The sequence below is a fragment of the Pinus tabuliformis genome, chromosome 9 (genome assembly GCF_031772625.1).
Source record: "Pinus tabuliformis cultivar Carrire ecotype Pingquan chromosome 9, CPIR1, whole genome shotgun sequence".
Lineage (NCBI taxonomy): Eukaryota > Viridiplantae > Streptophyta > Pinopsida > Pinales > Pinaceae > Pinus > Pinus tabuliformis.
Window position 1 is genome coordinate 621,084,918 of NC_142307.1, and position 18,701 is coordinate 621,103,618.

Below are 18,701 nucleotides of genomic sequence, written 5' to 3' on the forward strand. Positions count from 1 at the left end.
AACTAGAGTTACATTGATTTTTAATGTCTTTCTCTCATTTACAAAGCTTGATTTGAAGAGCTGAGGTCTAAGACTTGCTTAGGAGGAGAGTACAAGTGATGATAGACCCATACTGACTACAAATAATCATAGTGACGATATTTTTGTGTAACAGATTGCCCCCTAAAGTGCGAAGTCTGTAGTAGATGAGGATTTATTATCATTTAGGAAGAGTGAAGTACTTTATCATTTCAAGGATTATCTTGTGGAGAACCTGGTTGGAACCTGTAAAAACATTCAATGCAAAATATATATATGAGGTCATATCATCGCTGAGGTAGGCATTCCCATGCTCAGATCAAAACTGGCTAGAAAAGCTAACTACTGCTCTGATACAGGAATGATCTTGTAAAACATCACAAGTATAGACTCATGTGGACACAGTATGGGCGCAGCCATCTGTTTATGAATAGTCCATTATATAAAGAATACAAAATTCCTCGCAGCCTGGATTGTGGAAACTAGATCCAGGGTCTTCATTTCTACTTCCCGAAACAGTACGATTCTATGTGAATGAATGTGTTGATGTCGAACATGGTAGAAACCACTTGATTACCAGTCAATGATGTAAACTGTTAACAAGTGTAAGAGAAACCACCAGTGATGTCAATGGCTCTCAAAGTACCCAGTACAATCCATGAGATGCGAATAAATGTGTTGATGTCGAGCATGTCACGGAATCCTTTGATCGAAAGTCAATGATGTAAACTGTCGTCAAAGGCGAGAAACCTTCCATTGATGCATGCAGATCTCAAGGTACTGATGATTCCTAGATCATCTTTCTAGATAATGAGCTGATGTCAATAGAAAGCGATCCGTAGTAGGCAAGCCCACAACACGAAATCATAGATCAAGTTGAAGAAATTTAGTTGCAAGAACTGACTCAGGGATGGTCAAGATGGATGACAGATATTTTGCAGATGAATGGCTTATTGGCAGTGACCTCTTGAACACATAACGACACGACAGATGGTTTGGTGACAATTGACCCAAAGTTAATACCCAGAAACCGACTGAAGACTTTCAATGTGGTTTGATCAACTGTTAGGCAAAGGATTTCCCAACCCAGGTGAATAAAAGTGTCGTGTTCAAGAGTGGTTACAAAGTATGACAAACAGGCTCATTTTTCTCTCTTTTCCCCCACCATTTCTGGCAAGTACCTCTTTATTTTTGACAAGCTTGAGGAGGATAACATTTGCTTGATTATAAGCTCATCCTTCGGATGAGTCCAACTTAGTTTAAATTCGAACACTAAGAAGGAGTGGTTCGTTCCTGTTTGTAATTGAACAGGTCCTTTACTGTGAAATTTTAACGAGTCCAGTATAGGAGAAACTCAGCGTTTTTCAATTTTAGAGAGTCTGAAAAAACTTAAGAAGACTCCAGGGTTGACCTTTTTCGTAAATTTGTGTCTCCCAAGCCCGAAAAAGTATAAAATAATACTTGAGAGAACCACTTGATCTTTTATGACCAAGGATTACTTTTCGTCACTAGTGCCTTTGACCCGAAAAAGTAAAAAACCGATCAATGACACGTCGTTTTATAACAAATATCGAATTTGAAACGACAAAAATTCGGCAATCTTTTCATGTTTTTACGGTCGGAAAAGAGCTGTAAGTGGACCGTCTTTTAATTCCGTTTTAATGAGTTTAAAAGAAACACTCGGCAATCTTTTCATGTTTTAGGAGTCAGAAAAGAGCTTAAAGATGACTTGACATGTTTTTCTGTCGAAAATGATAGATTTCACCTGAATAATCCGTTATTCTGCACAAAAACACAAACATTACTCATACCTGTTTGAAATGGATAAAAATGTCGCAAAATACCTTTTCAAAGTGAAACATAAACAAATTTGCAATTTATTTACTCAAAAAACTTATAAAAAGGGCCTTTGTCAATTCATTTTTACCGTTTGAGTTTGGGTGAGAAAATAGTGCTTTTGCTCAGAAAACTTCCCGTGAAGATTGCGGAAAATCCAACCGTCGGAATCGGGCGCCGTCTTCTCCAGGTAATCCACATCATCCTACTCTTCATTTTTAATCGTTTAATTTTTTGTTTTAGTCCTTTATTTCATTTTTGGGAGGGCTTTTAGGTGCAAAACCCGTGCACGGGGGCCCGCAAGTTTACCATTGCAGGCCTGCGGACCCCAACTTTTTCTCCATTGGGAAAAAGCTCGGGGTCCGCACCTTCCGTGTAGACAAAGTGTGGTCCCACGCACTGTGTCTAACCTGGAGGGTGCGTACCCCGCCGCAAGGGTTTTGAACCCAAAAATTCTCAAAAATGGACCAATCAAAATATTTTCTAGCAATTTAATTAATCTTTATACTTGATGCAAAGAGTACATCATGCTAGATTGGCGTGAACGAGAGCATGAGGACGTGGATGCTGCTGCATGGAATCATCAGCCTTCACTTGATGCTTTGAGGGCATGCGGACTGTACAAATTCTGGGCCATTCCTGGCATGAGGGCTCAGGTGGATTTCTTACAGTGGCTGGTTGACAGATGGAGCATACAGGACCAGTGCTTCTTCATTGGCGGCCACCAGCTCGAAATCGAGCCAGCAGACATATATTTCTTGACTGGTTTGCCTAAGAGAGGCGAAGACTTGACTCTGCACGGGACTAGGCCAGGTGGCCAGTCTGTCGATAGCCTCCGGCTAGAGTACTGCAACAGCTAGGCTAGAGACAAAGGGATAGACATAAAGACCATATCCCGTCTTGAACTCATGGTGATTTCTTTTACTGTCACCAGACTTTGCGAAGCTACCGCATTACATATTGCCACCGGATCCCAGATGCGTATGGCAGTTGATTGCTTTCGAGGCACCATCTTCAACTGGTGCGATGCCGTGTTGGCCAATGTGAAAGGCCAACTGACCAGGGCCAAGAACGGACGACTAAAGACCTTTGGTTATGGGGCTTTGGTCGTGAGTTTTGGCCTGGAGAGGGTTCCTATGCTGATCCCATGGCACCTTACTGTTGGAGCTAGGCTTCCTCGAGAGCCCAAACTGATGCGATGGGTCGCAGTCATGGCCCGTCACCCGGACGAGAGGACAGAGTTTGCTCGATTCAAACCTGAGTATTTCCAATGGCTGGAAAACCAGGTCTTTTCTATTCAGGACTTCCCTTACGCTGGGATAGATTTTCATGGTGACCCAGACATGGTTCTTCCACCAGGAGAGCAGTGGGACGAGTCAGGTAAAATCCTTTTCAACATTTTTTTCTATTTAAATTTTTTTTTATTTTTCCATCATCTCAAAACTGATAGTAAAAACTTTGAAATGCAGATGTGGGTCCACAGCGACCAGCCGCTCTCCGGCCTTTCAAGAGGAGGCAACCAGTTGCACCCGCGCCAGCCCCACAGGATGAATCAACAGAGGTTTTGGCCGAGTTGGAGGGTCATCTCGAGCGCTTGACAGGAGATATTCCTGAGACCACAATAGATGACATTCCTCGTCGACTTCAGCGCTATGTGATTGGAGTCCCGGGACTCTTTAGGAGGTTCCTTTGCAAGGTGGCCCGTGCAGTGGTTTCTTATAGAGATCATCACCAGTGATAGGATGATCACCTATTGTGGGCACATGTGACATTTTTGTTTTTTGTACTTATCATTTTTGCCGATCATAAGGTGTTTTTCAACCTATGATCAAGGACGATGTATTTTTTGACACACTCCTATATATATATCACTATTACCGGCTTATCTTGTAAATCATGTTATGGAATGATTTTAAATTTACATGTATGATTATTGCAAATGTCTATTTAACATTCGAGAAGCAATTTCATCTGCTAATGTATTTAAAGATCTTGGAATATGCTGATATTCAATGTAATCAAATTCACGTTCCAAGAGACGCACTCTCAAAAATAATCTTAATAACACTGGATTTCTAATGGCATACACTCTATTAAGCTGTAATACAACGAGTTCAGAATCTAACCTCACTATCAAACTCTGAATCCCAAATGAAATAGATTCAGACAATAACTCAATCACTGCACTATACTCGGCAATGTTGTTCGTTGTTTGACCAAGGCTTACCCCATGCATAGATACTAACTCGTCAGAGGGCGAATAGATAACCCAAGCTGCGGAAGAGATGTTCCGTGTATTACGACAAGCACCATCAGTGAAACCAATGTATGTTTGGAGAGGCATCGACATCTGCAATATCAAGAGTAAAACCAAGATAAGCAGGAATAATGACGAAAAAACACTCTCTAAGCTAAGCACATTGTTTAAACTAAAACACACCAGCTAGAAAGAAAAACTATCCTAACTAAAAATCTCCATACCCATTCTTTTAAGCATAATACCTCTTCAAGTAAAGGCCATTTCTGGGTTTACCCAAAGAGTCCCCATCAAAGTCTACCAATTCATAAGCCCCTTTGACTAGCTTTCGCTTGACAACATAGGGACCATGCCACATAGGAACGAATTTTCCAGCGCCTAATTTATCATTAGCTTGATCATAAACTAAGACTAGATCTCCTTCCGAAAAATTTCGAGGGGTCACATTTCGATCATACTGAGCTTTCATTCGTTTTGCGTGAGTCTCGATTGCCAATGCAGCATCACGTCGATTCTCATCTAATTGAGCCAAGTATAACAAACGCTTTTCCTCTTCGGAAGTGGTTGGAAGTAACTCGATGGCCATTTGCAGTGACGGGATTTCGCATTCAATGGGTAACACGGCTTCCAAACCATAGACTAGTTGGAAAGGAGTGAACCCTGTTGATGTTTTTACTGAAGTTCGGTACGCCCAAAGCGCTGAAAATAGCATGTTGTGCCAATTCGACCGATGAATCCCAATGATTCGTCGGATCATGATAACTAAAACTTTGTTGATGGACTCAACCAGACCATTCGCTTGTGGATAATAAGGGGTTGAACTATCGTGACGTAAACCAAGCTGGCCTGTAAGTTCGGTCATCATAACGTTTCGAAAATGACGCCCATGATCAGTGATTATCGCTTGCGGGACACCAAACCTAGCAATTATATGATTGAACATGAAAATTGCAGTTGTCTTGCCGTCTGCCTCGAATGTAGGCATCGCCTCGGCCCACTTAGTAAAATAATCTACCGCAAGGATGATATACGCATGCCCCCCGGCCGAGTGAGGGTTACATGTAATAAAATCGATACCCCATTTGGCAAAAGGACCAACGAAAATTATAGGGTGGAGAGGAGCAGGTGGAGCATGCATCTTACGATCAAAAATCTGGCAGTTGTGGCATTTTCGAACCGCCGTAATACAATCTTTAAATAAAGGCGGCCAGAAGTAGCCAGCGCGCAATATCTTTTGGGCTGTGGCAAACCCAGACATATGACCGCCACACACTCCAGAGTGACAGTCATTTAGAACCCTTTCAACTTCCTCGTGAGTTAAGCAACGTCGAAAAACAGAGTCTGCCCCACGGCGATAAAGAGTATCTCCAATAATTCTGAATTGTTGGGACTGGAATCGAATTTTCCGACGTTCTGACCTTGAAATTTCTGGCCGAAAGGATTGGGTCTGGAGATAAATGATGATATCCCCATACCATGGATCTAAAGTGCTTATTAGAAACAAGGATTCGTCCGCAATGGGCTCCTCCACCACAGTTTCCGTGTCAGCATGCGGGAAGTCACACATTAACTCCGCAAAAACTAAAGATTTCTTAGACTTAGATTTCTCAAATTCCAAGTCGAACTCTTGCAGGATAACGATCCATTTAGAGTACTTTCCCCTTAGCAATTGCTTGGTCAAAATGTAGATCATAGGGTTGCAATCTGAAATTACTGTAGTTTTACGTAGTAGAATGTAGTGACGAAAACGTTGGACAGCTTGAATGGCTGCCAATGCCAATTTCTCCACATGTGAGTATTTTAGCTCAGTTGGATTTAACATTCGACTAAGGTAATATATCACATGTTTAGTTCCTGATTCATCTTCCTGAACTAAGACCATTCCAATGGTGGAATGAGAGGCGGCGAGATACAAGAAGTAATCCTGGTTGTAGTTGGGAGGATGCAACAACGGTGCATGGGTCAACGCGTGTTTGAGTGCATCAAAAGATTTCTGAGCTATCTCATCCCAATAGGAGTGTTTTGCTTTAACAACCGGGTAAAACCCTTTGTAACCTCGGCGTAGTTAGGAATGAATCGTCGTAAAAAGTTTGCTTTCCCTGCAAACTTTGGAGTTGGCGAAGACTCGAAGGAGGAGGCAATTTGATGATAGCTTCGACCTTCGAGGGATCAACGCGAATGCCGGCTTTCGAAACTACAAACCCCAGCAATCGACCCGTTTCTATACAGAAGACACATTTGTGTGGGTTCAACCGAATACGATAATGCCTACACCTCATAAAGATTGCTCGTAAATGGACGAGGTGATCAGCTCGATGTAATGAATGAGCAGGCAAGTCATCGAGATAGGGTTGCACAATGTGCTTGATGTCATGAAACGCATAAGACATCGCCCTTTGAAAAGTTGCTCCGGCATTCTTAAGCCCAAAAGGTAATTTGCAATAAGCAAATGTCCCCCATGGACAAATGAAAGCCGTTTTTGGTTGATCGGCAGGTAGAATGTTGATTTGATTGTATCCGGAAAAACCGTCCATAAAGGAGAATATTTCGCTGCCGGCACAATCATCAATGATTTGATCGATATAGGGAGTTGGGTAATTGTCCTTTGGACAGGCTCGATTAATGTCCCTATAATCGATGCATATTCTTATTGTTCCCTCCTTTTTGTTAACTGGAACAATATTCGATACCCAATTCGTTAACGGGATCGGATAAATGAAACCTGCTTTCAACAATTTTTCAACTTCTGCTTTAATTGCAGCAGCTTTTCGTGGGTGAATCTGACGCAAACGTTGCCGGATGGGTTTAGCGTCCGGGTAAGTCTTGATCTCATGAACAACAATTGCGGGATCAATTCCTGGCATTTCCTCATAGGACCAGGCAAACACGTCGCGAAATTCTTGAAATAGGGCCTTATATAATTGAATTTCGTCATCTGTACACGAGGCACCTATATGAATGTTCTCAACAATTCCGGGCTTAACCGAAATGTCAATAGGAATAGTTCGAGAGATGTTTCCCAATTTTAACTCTGAATCAGGATGTTTCATTGGATTCTGAGGTTCCTTGACATATTCAGTTGTAAAAATTGATGAGAAATCATTTTCAAAACGATCATCCTCAGGTAAAAATGAAGATCTGTGATGGAGATCTTCCCATGGTAAATCATCTACACATAGGATTTCACGAATTTGCTCATCAGAGTGAACAAGTTTAGAAAACGTAGTTAAATCTGAGGTTGATGTGAAAAGTGATTCCTCACGGACCACATTCATTAAGTCATTTTCGATTGAACACGGGTCGGAAAACGACTGCACGGCTTCATAAGCAATTTCATATGGACTCAAAGGCATGGAATTGCCAAATGAGTCTATCTCAGATTCAGAAGGGACGATCCAAGGATCATCATAAATAATTGTGTCTGATGTAATCATATGAATGGTTGCAAATGAAGATGATGCGTTGATCGGAGGAAAAGGAAAAGTTCCCAGTAAACCGACATCTTTAACTAATCCTACTCCAACATCCTTATATGGGATAGTCGTTTTACCAACATGCTGAATACTCTCCGAAGAGGCTGGGTCGGATGAAAAGTAAGCCAGCTGGTCTATTGTTACGATCTTTCCATTATGTGGAAAATTTATTACTCGAAAGATCGATGAAACGACCACTGTCATAGCGTAAGACCAACTTCGACCCAAGAGAAGGTTGTAGTCTAGAGGGGCATCAACCACCTCCACATCTAGACTAACGGTTTTTCCTTCAACCCCTATAGGCAAATCCTGTAGAATTCCAAAAGGATGAAACCCATGGCCATCAAAGGCCTTTAGAATCGTCGGGGATTGATTTAGTGAAGGAGAACCAAGCGATCTCCAACACTGTATCGACATAATACACGTTGAGGCTCCCTCATCAATTACAGTCCAATGAATAGGCCTGTTTTTGACTATCACTGGAATCTGGAAAGCCATTTGATGAGGCAAACGCGGTGTACTATTTTCTAGATCGAAAATTATTAGGTTCGGGTCCTGAACATCAACAACTCCTATAGCCGACAAAAGTAATTTACGTTGTGCTGGACATGATTGCAGCACTTCCAAAGCTGACATTGCTGAGGGTGAAACAGCTAAATCCTCAACAATGTTATAATTCTGAGCCGCTCTCGCATGTGGATTGAAAGTTGACTTTCGAAGTATACCCTTGGCGGGCGGTTTGATTACCAAGTCTGGATTAGGTTTCTCGATCTGTAGTGGATCGGAACCGGGAGCTGAGGTTGATGGATTAGAATGAGAAGATTCTGCTTCTTTACCATCAACAGGACTCTTACTACCATAATCTTGCGATCGAGTCGCAATCCTAACATGGGACATCATCAGTATGGGTTCTTCATTGGCACTCGAGGATGAACCTATCATCTTACTGTCTTGAGCCGGAAAAGGATCCTTCAAAACAGCAGGAGTTTGGGAACCCTTGACAATCTTCGCAACCTCTGCACGATGAGGGTAGTCTCTTGTAAAATTTTCATCATCACAAATGAGACAAGGATAACGAGGTTTGCGCTTTTCGTCATTGGATTCCACCTTTTCAGGTTTCTCCTTTGAATTTTTGTCCGTTTTATTCTTCTTCTTTCCTTTCTTCTTCCCACCGGATTTTGATTTGGCTGTAGATGACTCTACAACGTGAATATCGGCGGAAATCTCTGCAGAAGAATCTCCTGTTGGGGAATTAGGCAAGGTTATGATAGGGGAAGAATTCTTGGAAGACTTCTTCTTACTTTTAGTGTTAACCATGCCAATCATACCATCGGCGGCATGAGATCCCGAAGGAGCTGCAGCGATTTGATTTTGCTTGGGAAGATCGGGGATTTTTTCGTGTAACGTACCCGACTGAGTATAGACCAAGTCAAGGTACTGTGCTTGAGCAATGACTTGCTCCTCAGTAACAACTCCGGCTTTAGCAACATCTTCAGTGATCTTTGGCAACAAAGATTTTACAAACCACTCAGCCAAGATTTGATCTGGAATAAATACCTTCACTAAACGACGTCGACGTCTCCACTCATGAATATGATCTGAAATGTAAGTGGATGTCGATTGTTTTAGTGAAGTTAACAATTCCGTGCCATTGTCATATCGGACTGGCAACTGGAAATGAGTTAAAAACGAGGTAGCTAACTGACTAAAATTATAAAAAGTGCCTCGCGGTAACTCAATGTACCACTTGGCCGCGAGACCAATTAGAGTGCGCTGGAAAAGTCTAAGACGGATTGAATCATCTGTGATGGAGTTAGACGCACACCAGAGGTGGTAAGTCATCACATGGTTTGACGGGTCCTCTCCTGATTTACCTTCGAACTTGGGAATGTCACTGGGAAACTTATTCGGCATTGGCGGCCAAAACGGAAGATAATTAATGGGATCGTTTGTTAGGTGCGACAAGTCAGGTAAATCCAAAGTTGCGATAAACGGTAACTACCGATTAGGATCCCTAAAACTCTAGGTCATGAGACCAGCCCCAGGAGGAGGATATCCAGGATAACTAGGAATAGGAATTGCGTTCGGGATATTGTATCCTCCCAGAAAACCAGGATTAACCGGACCGTACTGGGGTTGTTGAGGTTGTTGATAAGTGTACCCAGGATACGGTTGATACTGATAAACTGGCTGCTGGACAGCAGGACCGAATTGGTACTGTCCCTGGTACGGTTGATAGGTGAATTGTGGTTGACTTGTGACAACCGTACTTAAACCAGGTTGTCCTACAGGCATCTGAACCGAAGTTTGAATCGTAGATCCAGATGGTGGTAAAGATGTCTGAGGAGTAGATACAGGAACAGTAGAAACCGGAGCTGTCGATACTCCAGAAGTAGGTGGGGTAGATTGAACAGATGTTGTGGCAGTTGTAGCAGTCATTTGAGGCGGAGTACGAGGTGTACTAGGCCCAGGCTGAGAAACTACCGAAGGTACAAAAGTTTGAATGTTAGACTGGACTGGTTGCTGGGGTGTACCAGAAACTAAGGGTTGTCCAGTTTGAGATGACAACTGTACACTTGGCTGCAACACCTGTTGGGTTTGCGATGGATCCCACACTATATTCATTCCGGGGTACTAACCCATAACTGGTTGAGAATATTGAGGACCATAACCGGGTTGAGGGTAGGATTGATAATTGAAAGGTATATTTCCCATTCCTTGAACAAACGTTTGACCTTGGGGTGGTTGGAAACCTTGTTTCGAGTATTGACCTTGGGGTTGATACCCTTGAGGCACATACTGATACTGGGGTTGACCTTGAGGTATAAATTGATACTGGGGTTGACCTTGGGGTACATATTGAGTCTGGGGTTGACCTTGAGGAACGTACTGTCCCGTAGGTATGTACTGTCCTTGAGGTTGCCCCCCAGATGCAAATTGTGTACCTTGAGGTTGCCCCCCAGGCGTTAATTAAGGCTGCCCCCCAGGCGGTAACTGGCCACCTTGAGGTTGAGGATTGGGAATAGAACCTGACATCATAATAATGTCTTCTACGCTCAACGGTTTATTACCATTGTTTCCAGTTAATAACCCTTGCTCAATGGGTTGAGGAGATGCTCCCAAAAAAGTACCAGAAAGAGACTGATACCCAGAGGGAACAGATGGACCGCCGTACAAAAAGGATTCGGTCAATTGAGTAAACATGGACGACTGTCCTGACATATTTATGGGATTATAAAAACCTCTAGGTGTTGAGTGATAAGGAGCACGAGGTGGTGAAAACTTAACCCTGAGTTTTCTAAATAATTAGTCAAAGAAAGATACCAAGAACTGCTCCTAGGTGGACTGTAAAAAATTGATTCACGCTCCCTTAGTTCAATGACAGGTTGATTTTCAGGGATAGGGATGCCTACTTCTTCTTCTTCCGGAGCAAGTTCTTCAATAGAAATAAGTCCAGAAGGAATATCTTGAGTGATTACTCTTTCTACCCTAGGTGAACCAGAACCACTAAAAGTTGGAGAAACAAACCCCGATGTTGGAGTCGCAGCAAATTCACTTTCAAGCTCGGATATTTCGGGTTCTTCACCTATATCACTAGTAGATGAAAAGCTACCAGCGATTTCGGAGACATACACTGACTGTGGATTATATTCTGCTACTGGCGTTTGAAAATCAGGATGTAATATCAAAGAAGATTCTCCTTCTTCCAGTGACCCAACTCTACTGTCTCTAGGAGTTACGAGGACTTTTAAGCCTTCAAGTTGGCTTGGTACTTCCTCAGGAGGTTGGCCCCAAAGTCTACTAGACTTCCTCAGTAACTCAGCCACGTTTATAATCTCAGGAGACTGGCCCCGAAGTCTACAGGACTGTCTTGGTAATTCAGCCACAGTTAAATACTTTTAACTACTTCACACGCAAACAAAGTAAAATCTCAATAAAAGCACCTAAGGTCTCTAAAGAACCAAACAAATTTGAATCACACACCTAAAGAATCTAGGAGATCAAACACACACAAACAGTAACTTTCCGGACTGAAAACACTAGTTGGTGATGAAATCCAACATCGCAAAGTTCAATACAGAAATGGCAGTTGGAACAGTTACCCCGGCAACCTGCTTAATGAATAGACTGGCACAAGTTCCTCCCCTTAACCGTCTCGAGTGAAGTGAACCCCCCAGAAAATCCAAGTGAGTCTAGCCGACGTCTGCTCCAGGTACAGTGGGATCTTCCCACCACTGTCACCTCGGGAAGAGTCCTAAAGAATATGGACACTAAGGTTACCAACTGAGACAAATACACCTGGGGGAACAGTCTACAATCCGATACGCACGCAAGGGCAGAGTAGCAAGCTCAATCCCCTTGAAGGCTCCTTGACATAATCCAAGGTTTACCAACAAGTGACCCCAAGCTCCTCGACAATGGTTAATCCGAGGTTTACCGTTTTTAATACATGAATATCTGGCGTCGTTCCCAATGAGGAAGGATTGATTCCCACACTGGTTCGGACATGATCTCGTGCTTCTCCTTTAAGAGGAGCTTTCCCAGAGCATAAATGTAACAATTGGATTTCTTCCCTACCACAAGATACAACTACTTGTTTGCTTTTACTGTCTTTGAGAGTTAATTACTCTCCTACTCCAAGACACTAGCCTAAGCTAAGTTGGTGTATCAGAGCCCTAGAAATAAAAATGTTACTAGGTGAATTTTACTTTAAGCGTTAATTTTAGTGGTTTTTGTTTAAGTCCAAAGGTGCGGAGATGAAACTCGTGGTATGAAGACTCGACTCAAAATCACTAAAAATGCACCTAAGATGATCTAAACAATCTTTCTCTCTTCGATGAACTTCTAAACTAAGAAAGAGTTTGAGAATGCAAATACTTTGTAAACAAAAATCTTTCTCAATTAAACAAATAAAAAGAAGAGCTTTTCCTTTCCAAAGCACTCAAAACGAGACAACTAATTATTTCGCAAAAATTTCCCTTTTTCGTTTCAAAGCATTCAATCACTACAAAAAACAAACTTTTTTCAAAAGAGATTTTTTTTTTTTATATTTTGTAAATAAAACACTCAAAACTATGCAAATGTCTAACTTTGAGAGCTACAAATTATAAAAACTTATTTGAAGTCAAAGCCTACTAAAAGTCTTTTTTAAGGATGTTTTACTCAGCTAGATGCAAGCTAAGGACTAATTTATGCAGAATCACAAATCAGTCAAGAACAACCAATTTCGTTTTCTTTTTGAAAATTAAAATCCAAACTCTCAAACACAAGCTTTTCGAAGTTTTGTAAAGAGAAAACTCAAAGCGGATTCCTCAAACAAGGGGAGATTTCATTAATGGTCAGACTCATAAGAAAGCTGGTAGACACTAAGGTGATCTGAAGTCCCTACAGCCTCTAAGCTCAGAGCCACTACACAACCAAAACAAAAAACAAACCCAACAAGCAAAACTCCTAGGAATTTCACCTAAAACCCTAACACTAATGAAATCAATCCAAGGAAAGCTTCTGACAAGTTATATGCAGGTATGGGCAGTGGATAACAATTTCTAAAGACAAACTAAGCTGACTGATAGAGGAAATTTTAGGGTTTTCAAATTTTTGACAGGGTCCGCAGGCCCATAGTTGGCACAGGTGCGGTCTCTCTCTGTGCTAAAAGCCAAGCTGCGGGTAAGTACGCACTGTGTCAAACGGCTAGGGTGCGGTCCTCTCCCAAAGCTATGAAAAACGAAAAATAAACCTGGATCTACAAACTCTACCCAATTTTACACACAACAAGCCAAAAACAGAAACAAAAATAGAGTTTCTCAGGTCAAAGTAAAAACAAGGAAAACAATCAAGTCCCTAGTATGGTCGCCATTTTGTCACACGGAATAAGTCGATCTTGCGGACAAGATAGACCTTCCTAGAATCTAAAGAAGACCTAATGACAAGCAAACCAACCAAACATTATCTTTCTCTAAATATGATTTAATAAACAATAGCAAACAAGTGTTTTTAGGGCCTACCTTAAGTCCAACGCTAGCTTGTGGATACCCTCGCTCCTTCGATCCAAATGAGCTCCTTTTCACGAATCTGCAAACACAAACAAGGCAAACAAATTAAATAGCACCTGAAAAGCCAATTGCATAAAACATATTTAACATAAAAGTCAAGGAGTCCATGAAACAAATAACATAAGATACTTGTTGAGAAAAATGAGTTTGATTGTATTAATTCAAAAGAAGAAGAACTTTACAACCTTTGCCTTGACGCTGTACAAGCTCCTCCCAGGGTCCAACAAGAAGTCTCCTCTACTTTGACAAGTTTCACTCACTCCCCAATGAAGCCAAAATATGTGTGATCTCTCCTCTTAAGCTCAACTAGGAAGTCTTGATTTCACCAGCATTTACCCTAAAAAATGTTCAGCTTCTAACCTCCCTAGCAACCAACCCAATTCTTGTATTTATAGTGCAATGGAGGGAGGTTACTAGGTCCTCCTTCAAAGGGATAAAGCTCTCCTTCAAAGGGATAACTCCTCTCATCAAGGGATTAGCTCCTTCTCTTTTGGGATGCATGAACCACCTCAGAGCAAACAATCCACGTCAAAATTCCTTCTAGAAACCTCTAGAATTAACCCAAAGTGAGTTTTTTAAGATAAAACTTGCGCCTTTTGACTTTCACAGGGGTCCACACCTACACCGTTAGGGACAGAGCGGGCAGGTCCGCAGTTTTTATACACAAAAGGTGTGGGACCGCAGGTGACCATGAGAGAAAGTGCGGAACCAGAGTTACATTGATTTTTAATGTCTTTCTCTCATTTCCAAAGCTTGATTTGAAGAGCTGAGGTCTAAGACTTGCTTAGGAGGACAGTACAAGTGATGATAGACCCATACTGACTGCAAATAATCATGGTGACGATATTTTTGTGTAACACCTATAATAAAATCCATTGAATTTTCTTCCCAACACTGGCTTATTATGGCTAATGGTTGAAGGATCCATGGGGTCTTGATAGTCTCTCCTTTATTTTTTTGGAATACCACACATTATGCCACAAATTTTTGCATGCCTAGTTTAAGATCTTCCAAAAAAAAGTATTTATTGAGCATATGGAATGACTTCAAGAACCTTGAATGTCCTCCTATAGGAGAAGTGTGTAATTACAATAGGACCTTTTTTTGAGTGAAAATTCTTACATAAGTATAAGTTATCTTGATACCATAAAAATGATTTTTCCATGTAAACGTTTCTACTACATCAATTTCCTCTTCTAGCTATTGAATGATCTTATGTATCTTCTCATCTTGTTCTCATTATATCATTGCTTCTTCCATCTAGTAATATTGTGGAATGGAAATAGCACATAGTAAACCATTTGTGTCTTCCTCTTTCCTTGAGAATGTGTCTACCACAATATTTTTTTCCCATTTTGTAGGTAATTTCAAAATATTAACCCAAAATCTATGTGACCCATTTTTGTTACTCTTTTGAAGATAGTATTTTCTCCAAGAAGTGATTCAAAATATCATGATCAATTTTTACATTGTAGTTTCTTCCAATTAGGTATGGTTTCCATTTCTTAATTACATATAGTATGGCCAACATTTCCTTTTCATAGATGGGTCTGAGTAAGTTCTGTTATCACTCAGATTTTCCTAGAAGTTGTCAGAAGAAGGAAAGGAGTCCGAGGTAACCACAAACCAACTTTTAAGTACATAATCTAGCCAATCTGTACTCAGAGAGTGCTCTCTTAAAGATTTAGCTTTGTTTGTTAAGGTATTAGGCTAGTTATGAAAGCTTGGGGTTTTGATTTTGATTGTGTGGTGGAATTCAAAAGCAGATGAGTAAAATAGAGTATTTCAGACCATTGGGCTATGGAGTCAACTTAAGATGGCTTAATTGGATCGGTTTGATTCATCAAAGGAGGGCTTCAAAGGGCAAGATAGCAAAACAAGAGGCAAATGGTAACTTGAAAGGGTGAGATGGTCTCAAAAGGGAGGAAGGGCAGTTAATAATCCTTCAACAAATTTCGAGGGGAGAGAAAGTGGGTGATCACTAATAAAAAGCAGTTAATAATTTCTTACTAAATGACCACAATGAAAAACTAAGAAACAAGGAGCAACTAAGAATTCCTTGTTTATAATAGTTTTGAAGAAAACATTAAGAAAGATAAACCTTTTAAAATAGATTGCAATAAAGCACTTTTTGAGATATCATTATTTCGTTTATCATTCAAATTTCATGAAAACACATGTGATTATTAATAAACAGAGTGAAAACAATAATAAACAAGAGATATAGAACACTTATTTGACCAATGTTTTGCACATGAATCCTATGAAAGTCCTTTGCTTTATTCAATGCTTCTAGCCAGCCATACAAGAGTTGTTCCAATAGCACTTCTATTCCAAAATAATAATTACACTGAAATGTCTAAGAATCCACCCTCAATACTCTGAATGAGGGAGTATTTATGCAAAATTTTACAATAAAATATCTCATAACAAAGAGAGATATATTCTAGGATGACTAACTATATTTTACATGAAAGTAGAGACAGATGGTCTCGAAGATAGAAGATAAAGTAAATTGATGGCTTACTATCCCTATTTTTGTGAATGAGCTGGAGGTAGGTCCTATAATTGAGCATCTTGTTGTCTTCTTTGTAATTCTGTGCTGGCTATTCTGATTTTCATCTTCTTAATGATACTCTTTGAGCTATTCTTATACTCTTTACCTATTTGATCCTTATTCACCTTCTTTACCAAAATTGACTATGGTAAATACTGAAAATTTTACTTTTTTACCAAGGTAAATTACAAAATGTCTATCATAGGTGTCAACCAATCTTCCTTTGGTATCTTGGTCCTTTGAAGTTTCCTAGAGATTTCATCAGCCTCTGTGTATTTGACAAAATTATGCTGAACTAGAAACAGATGTTTTATTTCATGTTCAACATAGAAAAGGTTCTCTAGACTGTCATAGAGAACTCTTCCTGTAGGTAGTGCCTTTGGTGCAGATGCATTGGCTGATGAACTAGCTTGATTGTTTGCATAATGAGCTAATTTGTCAACATAGTCTTTGTGCCTCATCAATTTATCATTAATAACTAAAGGACTGGGAAGTCCTTTGCTCTGTAAAATGCCACACTTTTCCATAAAATCATCAATGTCCTCTTGCATGTTCTTGCATTTTCTTTCTAGGTTCTGCATTAGACCTCTTTTAGTCAATACCTTCTTGACTTCTAGGATGGTCCCAGTCCTATCTTCTATATTCAGCTCCTCTAGCTGGTACTTATTTCTATTGTTCAAAAAAAGTATTAGCCAGATAGCTTCCTCAGGATTTCCACCTAATTCTTCCTTAGTTCTCTGAATCTCTTGGAGAGCAACTTGCACTAATTCAATCTATTCAAAAATTATTTGTATAGATGGCCAAGCATCATTTATTAGCTAAGTGATGTTGGCCCAAAGAATCTTCCTAATGTCTGTTAAGGGCTTCTCAAAGGTGAGGTCTTTCTCTAACATTTTCACCTGCTGTGCCAAGCCTTTGTTCTTCCTTACTTCTTCAGCAAAATTTATTTTGGAGACATCATATTTCTGTTCTAAAGTAACAAATTTTTCCTTTACCTTATGTAATTCAGAGACTTGTAGTTTCATCTCCTCCATTGACCTAATTAACTCCTCTGTACTCAAACCTGAAGTTCCTGCCTGTGCTATTCCTGTGCTTGTACCTGTAATTGTCTCTGTTGTGACCAAGGGGACATTGGGTGCCAGAGCTATTCCAAGTATTGAAGGGACTGCTATGGAAACCACTAGTATCACATTTTGAGGCTGAGAGGTCGACTCTCCCTACCTGCTCTTTAATGATTTTTTAATTCTTGTTCAGTCTCCTTCAACTGTTCATTAAGCTTGAGGACTAAGTCCATAAGCTCTTCTTCAGATTTCTTTTGAATAACTTCAGCGGTTTGTGGATGCCTTGATGGGGACAACTTTAACTGCTTTCTCAAGGCAACTATGTCTTCATCTTTTTTCTTTATCAAGGCCTCTACAACCTTTCCATCCTTTGGGTTATGACCCAATCCAATAACCAACTCCTCCAATGATTTAATTCTATTATCTTTAGCCTGTGAGGAGGCTCTTTCCAAATGTAACTGAGCAGTTGTAATATTGAAAGAATTTTCTAATCTTTGGGCCATCATAGCTTTGCTGGTTAATGTAGAATACACCATTTCCCCTATTTGCTTATGTAGTTCAATCTGATCTAAGGGGTGTATGTCTTTGGCCATGACCTCAAAATCAGTCTTGAGGTAATCTGCTATTGACTCAAGTTGTTGTACTTTGGGCTTGAAGAAGCTCATCTGCATTTTTCCTTCTTTGATGTCATAGTCTGACATCAACCTAGTTTGATTTGTGGGGGTCATTTTCAAATACTAATTGTAGACTTGGGCCCTTAATGGTTCATTTTTAACTTTTATTTCTTTGAATTTCTTTTTAATATCTAGGTTCTCATTTCCTAAAGGCCTGAAGGATGACACTTCAGCTCTTTGTTGCCTTTCCAGTTCCTGTCTTTGTGAGCTAGAAGGTGTCCCACCTGTTGGGAAAGTATGTTGGTTGTCTGCACCTTCTTTTCTTTGACTCTTTGTAGTTTCTTCAAAAAATTCCTCTTTTGAATGAGGATTTAGCATGTGCCTCTTAGCACTAGGCTGGTCTGATGGGCCACTGGCAGGGGTAGCTACTTCCCTGTCTCTCTTTTTGTTCCTTTCCTCATTCAGAGGAGTCTGTAAAATTGGGGGCTCTCCAATGTTGACTTGAGTTGGGTGGGCCTATGTTTGAGCCTGCTTTTGAGAAGTTTCAGGCTGCTTTGACATGGTTTATTGTTCTGTTTCCTGAGTGTTGGTCTCTTTTTCTCTTCCCTATGATGTCTCTGCAAGTGGTGCACTAGTCTCCTGTGAGTGCCTTTGTGAGGTATCAGCTATTGAGGTACTAGTCCTTGATGCTAGTTTTTTAGAAGTCTCAAATTGCACCTGTCCAAAAGAATCTAGGTCAAGTGTCTTTTCAAGATCCTTCATTACATTTTCTATGTTGAACTGCTCACTATCTGTTTCTACTAGGGTCTCTTCCCTCCATTCATCCATATTA